Here is a 9,558-nt window from a genome sequence, read left to right as displayed (position 1 = left end):
GGAATTTTCGCCTGGCATGGTTAAGGCTTTTCTGCATCCTAGACCAGGTTACGTTCCCAAGGTCCCTACTAATGTTGTTAGACCTACAGTTCTGCAGGCCTTTTATCCTCCTCCATTTCTTTCGTCTGACCAGGAGTAACTTAATTGACTCTGCCCTGTTAGGGCGTTAGACGCCTATGTCCACAGAACTGCCCTGTGGAGGAAGTCAGAACAACTATTTGTGTGCTTTGGTCCACCCGAGAAGGGGTGTCCCGCGTCTAAACAGAGAATGAGCAAGTGGGTGGTCGAGGCTATCTCACTTGCCTATGAGTCGGCTGGTCAGCCTTCACCTTTGGCTGTACGAGCCCACTCTACCAGGAGTATGGAGGCTTCTAAAGCCTTACTGTCAGGAGTTTCCCTCAGTGACGTTTGTGATGCGGCTGGATGGTCTTCACCGCATACTTTCATTAAGTTCTACGACCTAGACTTAAGTTCTACCCCTGGGGCACAGGTGCTCTCGTCCTCTGTGCGCTAGTTCTCACATGGCGGTCACTTGGTCCTATGGCGACGTGGGTATTAGCGTTCCCGCAGCGTTTGACGCAGCTCGAGTTCCCATGAAAGGGAACGTCTCGGTTATGTATGTAACCCTAGTTCCCTGATAGGGAACGAGACGCTGCGTCATTCCACCATACTCCCGGCATTCCCGCTAGCGCTTCCTTCAGGCCTATCAGAAGCTGTTACGCTTGTGTTTATGGGGTGCTTTATAGTTTCCTGGTCGATGACGTCACCCGCCTATGACGTTCCATCTCTCCATTGGGCTGATTCCATACGTGCTTCATGACGCACAACGCAGGGGCGTTCCCACAGCGTTTGACGCAGCGTCTCGTTCCCTTGAAAGGGAACTAGGGTTACATACGTAACCGAGACGATGATAACTGACGCTGTCTACACTGATACAGTATGCAGATGTGTATTCAGATTATAATGAGTGACACTGATACACAGATACAGTATACATTGGGGAACGCATTCAGCATAACGCGCCTGAAGCCTGTATGGAACTAGTCCAATCTCCATTGGTGTTGCATCATTACGTCGCATGTAAAAAGTATGGCGAGCAAAAAATATGCAAAGAAATAGGCGAGCAATGTGCATCCCCCTGCCCATGCTATTTGAGCGAGGTTGACATACACTCGCTCTGTGTTGTTTGTCTGGGAGTGGAGCATGAATGGGCAGCGCTCGAGGGCGCTGACTGTGCAAACTGTGATTTGCTGCCTCTCAGAACCTGTCGGGCATTGGGGAGAAGGACAGACTCCTCGATGCCCCGCATTCGCCTTCTGGCCTCTTCGGCAACGCAGTCAATACTGTCGTCGAGAGTTTTCAGGAGGTGAAGCGACAGCCAGATGCATTTAAACAGCTAATCCCCCGCCTCCAGATCTCGTGGGTCAGCTGCCAGCTCCTCACACCTGCAGAAGGAGATTGTTGCAGATAGCAGAAGGAGAAGGAGCAGAGGAGAGTGTTGCCTCTCGTGCAGCCCCCCCCCCCCCCCCCCAAAGAAATTGTTGTGATCCGGCGTCCCTTTATAGCTTCCGCATCACCATCACATGCAACGTCATGAGTGATGTAATGACGCAACACCATTCGGGATTCCTAGTTCCTAGTTCCATACAATCGAGATTTGAATAGTTCCATACAGTCGAGATTGGAATAGTTCCATAGAGTCGAGATTGGCACAGTTCCATACAGTCGAGATTAAAATAGTTCCATACAGTCAAGATTGGACTAGTTCCATAAAGTCAAGATTGGAATAGTTCCATACAGTTGAGATTGAAATAGTTCCAGAGAGTCGAGGATGGACTAGTTCCATACAGTCGAGATTGGACTAGTTCCATACAGTTGAGATTAGAATAGTTCCATATAGTCGAGGTTGGACTAGTTTCATACAGTCGAGATTGGACTAGTTCCATACAGTCGAGATTAGAATAGTTCCTTACAGTTGAGATTAGAATAATTCCATGCAGTCGAGATTGGTCTAGTTCCACACAGTCTGGATTGGACTAGTTCCATACAGTCTAGATTGGACTAGTTTCATACAGTCGAGATTGGACTAGTTCCATACAGTTGAGATTAGAATAGTTCCATATAGTCGAGGTTGGACTAGTTTCATACAGTCGAGATTGGACTAGTTCCATACAGTCGAGATTGGAATAGTTCCTTACAGTTGAGATTAGAATAGTTCCATGCAGTCGAGATTGGTCTAGTTCCACACAGTCTAGATTGGACTAGTTCCATACAGTCTAGATTGGACTAGTTCCATACAGTCGAGATTGGAATAGTTCCATACAGTCGAGATTGGACTAGTTCCATACAGTTGAGATTCGAATAGTTCCACACAGGCGAGATTGGACTAGTTCCATTGTCGAGATTGGAATAGTTCCACACAGTCAAGGTTAGGATGGTTCCATACAGTCAATATTGGACTAACTCCATACAGTCGAGATTGGACTAGTTCCATACAGTCGAGATTGGATTAATTCCATATAGTCGAGATTGGACTAGTTCCATACAGTCGAGATTAGAATAGTTCCATGCAGTCGTGATTGGAATAGTTCCATACAGTCTTCAGACACGACCCGCCCTATGTGATTCTTGCAGCGTTGTAACCCGAGACGTTTTTACACACACACACACACACACACACACACACACACACACACACACACACACACACACACACACACACACACACACACACACACACACACACACATACACACACACACATATATATATACATATATATATATATAAATGTATAACCTTAATATTTGCATAACCAAGAAAAAATGTAAGAGAACATTTAGAAATAACATTTTCATAACATAATGGAATGTTAGCAAAACATGATCAAAACATATGCTGGGATGAAATTACCTTCTTTTTTTCAAAAAAAGAAAAAAAAGAAAAGAAAGTTAGTTTAATAAAACTTTTGGTCAATGGATCATATTAGTGTTATTTCTTATTTGTTTCTTTTTTATAATTGTTTATATAAACAATATAACCTCACGTTTTTTATTAACAATATATTTAATAGGTCACATAAAAGGGAAAAGGTGAAATCCGCTGCACATGTATTGTTCTCAAATAGGAGTCAAACGCTCATCCGCAGACTTTCTTGTCTCGAATGCATCAATTTACTTAATGCACTATCATACATATGAGCAGTCATAATTCACACGTTTATATTCCTATGCGTGATTTGTATTTAAAATATGACCTTTAAGGCATGATATATGGAAATGGACAGATGGTATGTGATTCTGGGATTAGATATCTTATAGATCATATGTCGTCTCGCACTTGGGAAAGGAGCCTTGACCGGCCGGTAATTTAGAGTGTTATGAGATCAGTGCAAAACACGCTGTAAATATAAATAAGCGCGCGTCCGACGGGGTGGATCGGGAGCGCGCCTGCGTTCTGTGACAGTTCAGTTCACACAGGTGTATATCATTCATGCGAGAAGGGACATAGTGAACGATGTGTGTGTGGTCCGGTTCAGTTCAATGGCCATCTGTACTTGGACTGGCCGCGGTGACCTTGCTGTTGAGAGGGAACTTTTAAATAGGCTGTATATATATTGCATTCATAATCTTCTTTACCGACACTGTCATCCTCAGGGCTCAGCGATGGACGATTGAATATACCAACAGACATTAGAAACAACACATTGGCTGTTACACTCTCTCTGTCCTCATTAGAAATCCCCCCCAAAAAGAAAAATCCTTTCATTGTTTACTATAGTTTGCATTATCTTTTTTTTTCTTTTTTTTTCAGAGAAACACAAAAGGAGGTATGATTAAAAATCTTCATGCACACATTTTCCCTGAAAAAAAAAAAAAAAAAAAAACATCAGGACTTGCAGTTGCACACTGTCTTCTCATATAGTATGCCAACCTTAAGTTTTTATTTTAAATAACATATATTAGCACGTTACAAAAGGTTTGATATTATTGATGCTATAATGCCATTGGGTGTAACATTTGGGTTGTGAGTGAAAAATGCTTTTTGAATATGCAAAATGAATGAGATTTGAAACTTGTGTGAATAAAAACTTAAGGTAACAGTACATGAGCAGTGCTTTTTCATGCACTATGAATTAAAAAATGTTGGTCTGTTTTGATTCCATAACTTGTCTTATTGCAGACTAGTGAAAATAAATAAATAAAATGAAATAACATCCACAATAGGGGGAGAGCGGGGGACAACACTTTGGGTTCAGAGTATTTATTTTTTCCCACATAAATTTCCCAAATGTGTAGTACAATTATGTGGTTTTGTTTCATTAATACAGTGTATACTTTTTTCTTGATTAACCCCGGAAAGAATTTCTACCAGAAAGACTAGGGAGAATAAGTACTGTAACAATAAATACATTTATTGATAGCCCAGCAAGCAATAAAGTTCTCTGGCGTAGGCCCCGTCCATAGCTCGCAATCTGAGGGTCCGGACTCTGCATTTCCTGCCTGAAGACGTCCCTGGGAGGTATAGGAAGGTACCATCCTGGTGGTGGTGGGGAGAATGGAGGGGAAGGAACCATCTTGGAGGTGGTGGGGAGGATGGAGGTAAATGAAAGCGTCAGCATCTGTGAACTCAAACATGTGTAAGTACCGGTCTTTTATACCGCTAGTATTAGACATGATTGGATAGATGAGAAGGTAATAAGTGACGCAGCAATTGAGTCTTCCTGGCAGAGCTTAACGCTAAAGCTTCCATTTCTACCAGAAAGACTCGGGAGAATAAATACTGTAACCATAAATACATTTATTGATAGCCCAGCAAGCAATAAAGTTATTTGGCGTAGGTCCCATCCATAGCTCGCAATCCGAGGGTCCGGACTCTGCATTTCCTGTCTGAAGACGAAGGCAGGGGCGCAGCCGACCTGAAAAATAGGTGGAAGATAATTCCACCAGGACGGAGCCCACCCCCAAAGAACGGTAAAAAGAAAGTATACCCACCAGTCATGGATCCTTTAGAGCCTAAAATAGAAAGAGAATAGAGTTAATAAAGAGCATGAACATGGAATGTGAAGAGCCTCATAGCCAATAACTAACAGGCGACTTTGTCATAGTGAGCCTGAAAGGTACCTTGAGAAGACGTGAATAATGCACTTATGCATTTATGTTCACAGAGACACAGAGACAAGGCCCGCTGGGCCACAAGGCTGCTAATGCCACACGGATACAAGGCCAACGAGACACAGCCACTAGGCCACACAGAACCATGCTATAACTGGCCACAAGACCATGGGACAAGGCCACATTAGGCTACACGGTCACAGTAGACCACACTGAACATATATATCATGCTCTTGCATGATTTTTTTTTTTTTTAGACCATAAAGGCCACATGGGACAAGACTACAACGGCTACTAATGCCACATAGAGACAAGGTGACACTGAGACAAGGCCACTAGGCCACACATAGACGATGACTCCCTGGCCATTTGTAAAATGCAAGCTAGAGCTATTGCAGAATATGAGAAAAGGGAGAGCATAACACCACCACCAGTAGTTGCATAGGTGTTTACCTGAACTGTTAAGGCAGGGACACACCTAGCCGACGCCGACGAACTAGCGCTGATGAAAGCCGACTGTGTTGTCGCCTCACATCGGGGTAAAAAGCTGTACTTGAACACACCGAGAGAACTACTGCCTGTTAGCTAGACTGTTAGCTAGAATGCTAACACTGTTAGCTAGAATGTTAGACTGTTAGCTAGAATGCGCGTTCTGCCCCTGCGTGTAAATGAGACAACTGTCTATTTCTGCAGATATATTCATCTATATTCGACATTCAAAAATAGAAACTGACACTGCAGGCTGCAGATAACGTTACACAAACCATAAACAAAGCAGTGCGTGCTTACCGTTTTGAATATCAATCCTGTTAAACACTTTCTTTATTCCACTCCACTCATGTTAATATTTAAATATTTGCCAAGGAACACTCATGTAAGATGACGTAACATAACAGCAGCCTTCTATCTGTACCGTTTTGACTTCTTTGCTCTCTGTTTTGCTATTATTCTCGTGCACTGACTCGTTCACTAAGCTGAACAGCCAATCAGAGTTCTCTCTCTCACCGACAGCCCGACGCCGATTCAACATGTCGAATCGCCTGTTACAAATCCGACGAGGACCAATTTCAGCCGACGATTCGGAACACACTGAGAAAACTTAGTCGGCCGACGCACAAAAACTGCCCGACCAGTGACCGTCGGCTTGGTGTGTTCCTGCCTTTACTGGAGAGCTTGCTGAGCTTCGAGAATGATTTTTGAATCGGGTCTTATATATGACTCAAATGCAGAAGACCATCTGCCCAGGATCTTGACAGCTGAAGTAGAACGTTCAGCTGCTGTAGTGGCTGCCCCGATCCAGAAGAAATGACCAGTATACTGGGAGGGAGATAGCTGCAGCTTTTGAGGACAGAGACTAGATGAGTCCTGGACCAGGCTTTAGAGAGAGCTGCTCCAGTAGTTAGGATAGATAGAGGGGACTTTTAGAATTTTTTCATAGATGAGAAGGGACAGATTTTATTACCATTTTAGAAAATGTTAATGTGATACCTGAGCCTTGAGAGTCATTCTTAAAATTCTTAAGAGAGTAAAGAAATTAGGTGAGAAACCAAATCAGAAAAGGCCATGGGAAGATCGGAGTGAATCCCCTGGATGCATGAGGCATGAACGCTGTAACAAAACACGTTTACAATCGGAATATAACAATAGTAAGAGAGACTGTTGCGGATGGGAGGTAATAAAAAGGTTGGTTGGATGGATTTGCTTTTCTAACTTACTTAGTGTGTAATGTTGCTGTTCAAGCACAACCAACTCATGCAAAGCTACAACACCCAAAGCTCGACCAATGGGAGAATTTCATTCACAAATTGCCTTTATGGAACACAACAGCGCTGAGAGGAACTACACAACATTCCTTCCGGGTTAGTGCATCACAAACGTCCTCGGGTTACGACTGTAACCCTTGTTCCCTAAGAAAGGGAACGAGGACTGCGTCGAATGACACTTCGGGGGGAACGCCCCTCAGCGTAACATCTCTGAAGCATGAATGAAACTAAGCCAATTTCTGATTGGTGTTGCGTCATGACGTAATGAGTGATGGCATACAAGCGGAAGCTATAAAGGACGCCGGCACACATGAGATGTCAGCTTCTGTGATGAAGCAAGTCGCTCCTAGGCAGGGGAAGGCGTGGCGAAAGGACGCAGTCCTCGTTCCCTTTCTCAGGGAACAAGGGTTACAGTCGTAACCCGAGGACGTTCCCTTTCGAGGGAACTCGGACTGCGTCGAATGACACTTTGGGGGAACGAGTACCCACTATGCCACAACGCGCCCTGCCTGTCCTAGTGTGAAGCTGATCACAGGCACACTTAGGACGAGAGCACGAGAGTGCCAGTCATAGACGGGATATCCAGACTGTAAAACCTAATAAAGGTATGGGGGGTGGCCCATCCTGCTGCATCGCAGACCTCTTGGATTGGGGCCCCCGAGAGGAGGGCTCTAGAGGACGCCATGCCTCTGGTTGAATGAGCCCTCATGGCCAAAGGTGAAGGCAGATTGCGCACCTGGTAGGCCAAGGAAATAGAATGGACTATCCAGTTGCTGATGGTCTGTTTGGAGGCGGGAAGACCCTTCTTGGGCGACCCAAATCACACCAGCAACTGGTCTGACTTCAGCCATGAAGAGGACCTCTGAATGTACATTTTTAGAGCTCTGACAGGGCAGAGCAGATGAAGTCTCTCCTCATCCGCCGTCACGTGAGGTGGAGGATGAAAAGCCTGCAGAACCGTAGGCCGTGCCGCATTAGATGGCACCTTAGGCAAATAGCCCGGCCTAGGATGTAGGATGGCTTTAATGTCGCCTGGAGCAAACTCCAGGCACCCATTAGATATAGAGAGCGCCTGGAGATCTCCTACCCTCCTCAGAGAAGTAATGGCCAACAGAAAAACCACCTTCAGGGAAAGGTTCTTGGCCTCAGCCGACTCCAATGGTTCGAAGGGGGCCTCGGCCAACCCTTCGAGAACCACTGCCAGGTCCCAATCGGGAACCCTGGAACGAGCCGCAGGTCTCATCCTCCAAGCCCCACGGAGGAAACGTACGACCAACTGCTGTCTCCCCAGAGGCCCATCACCCAGAGGAGCGTGGAAAGCCGTAATGGCAGCCACGTACACCTTGAGTGTGGACGGGGTAAGACCAGCTGAAAAGCGATCTTGGAGGAACTCCAGAACTGAAGCCACTGGGCAGTTAACTGGATCCACCTCACACCCTCTACACCAATTGGTAAAGACATACCATTTTAAGCCGGACAATTTCCTCGTGGAGGGAGCTTTAGAGCTGAGTATGGTCTCCACTACTCCAGCTGATAGGCCGGCCTCTAGGTACTGTGCCCCCTCAGGGGCCAGACCCACAGCTTCCATAGATCGGGCCGAGGGTGAAATATTGAGCCCTCTGCCTGTGTCAGCAGGTCCCTCCTGAGGGGAATCTCCCACGGAGGGCCGTCTAGGAGCTATACAATGTCTGAGAACCATACTCGCAGCCTCGGCCGAGTCTGCACCATGAATGAGGGGAATCTCCCACGGAGGGCCGTCTAGGAGCTATACAATGTCTGAGAACCATACTCGCAGCCTCGGCCACGTCTGCACCATGAGTGAGGGAAAACCACAGTGGACAGTGGGTCGTCTCTCGAGACGCGAATAGGTCCACTTCCACTGGGCCGAACCTCTGAGATATTGACTCCACCACCTCGGGGTGGAGTTTCCATTCCCCGGGCCTAAGCCCCTGTCTCGACACGATGTCTGCTCCCTGATTTTGACTCCCTGGGATGTATGTTACTCTTAGAGATAACAGCTTCCCCTGGGACCACAGGAGGATCTGATGCGCCAGTCTACATAGAGGGCGAGACCTCAGACCCCCCTGATGGTTTATATAGGCCACAACCGACATATTGTCTGACCTCACAAGGACATGATGACCTTTGAGCCGGCAGGAAGCTCCTCAGAGCTCGGAGCACCGCCAACATCTCCAGGCAGTTTATGTGCCAGAAGGGATGATGGTCCTGCCATAGGCCTGTCGTAAAGCGGCCGTCCATGACCGCGCCCCAGCCCGTGAGGAAAGGTTTTCCGGCGACATGACGCTCCCAACACTGGACCTTGGGACAGAAACCAAGCTTTTTTCCCCCTCGGGGAGAACCCCTTGGTTTTCTACCACCACTGGAGGGCCCTCATGTGCAGCAGGCCAAATGGAATAATGTTGGACACTGCTGCCATGAGCCCCAACACTCTTTGAAAATGTTTCACAGTAATGGATTGGCCTAGCTTTATCCTGGACACTGTGGCCAGAATGGACTCGATTCGTGCAGGAGACAATCGTCAAGAGCTGGCGGTTCGGCATCGAGATGTCGTCCTCGCCCACATTCTAAGCCTGGGGTTGAGACTCAACACGAAAAAGATCGTGTTGAGTTTCAACCCCAGGCTTAGAATGTGGGCGAGGACGACATCTCGATGCCGAACC

This window comes from Siphateles boraxobius, unplaced genomic scaffold, assembly GCF_051911475.1.
Source record: "Siphateles boraxobius isolate OS27281-9 unplaced genomic scaffold, OSU_SipBor_1 22, whole genome shotgun sequence".
In the NCBI taxonomy this organism is placed as follows: domain Eukaryota; kingdom Metazoa; phylum Chordata; class Actinopteri; order Cypriniformes; family Leuciscidae; genus Siphateles; species Siphateles boraxobius.
This window is presented reverse-complemented; position numbering follows the sequence as displayed.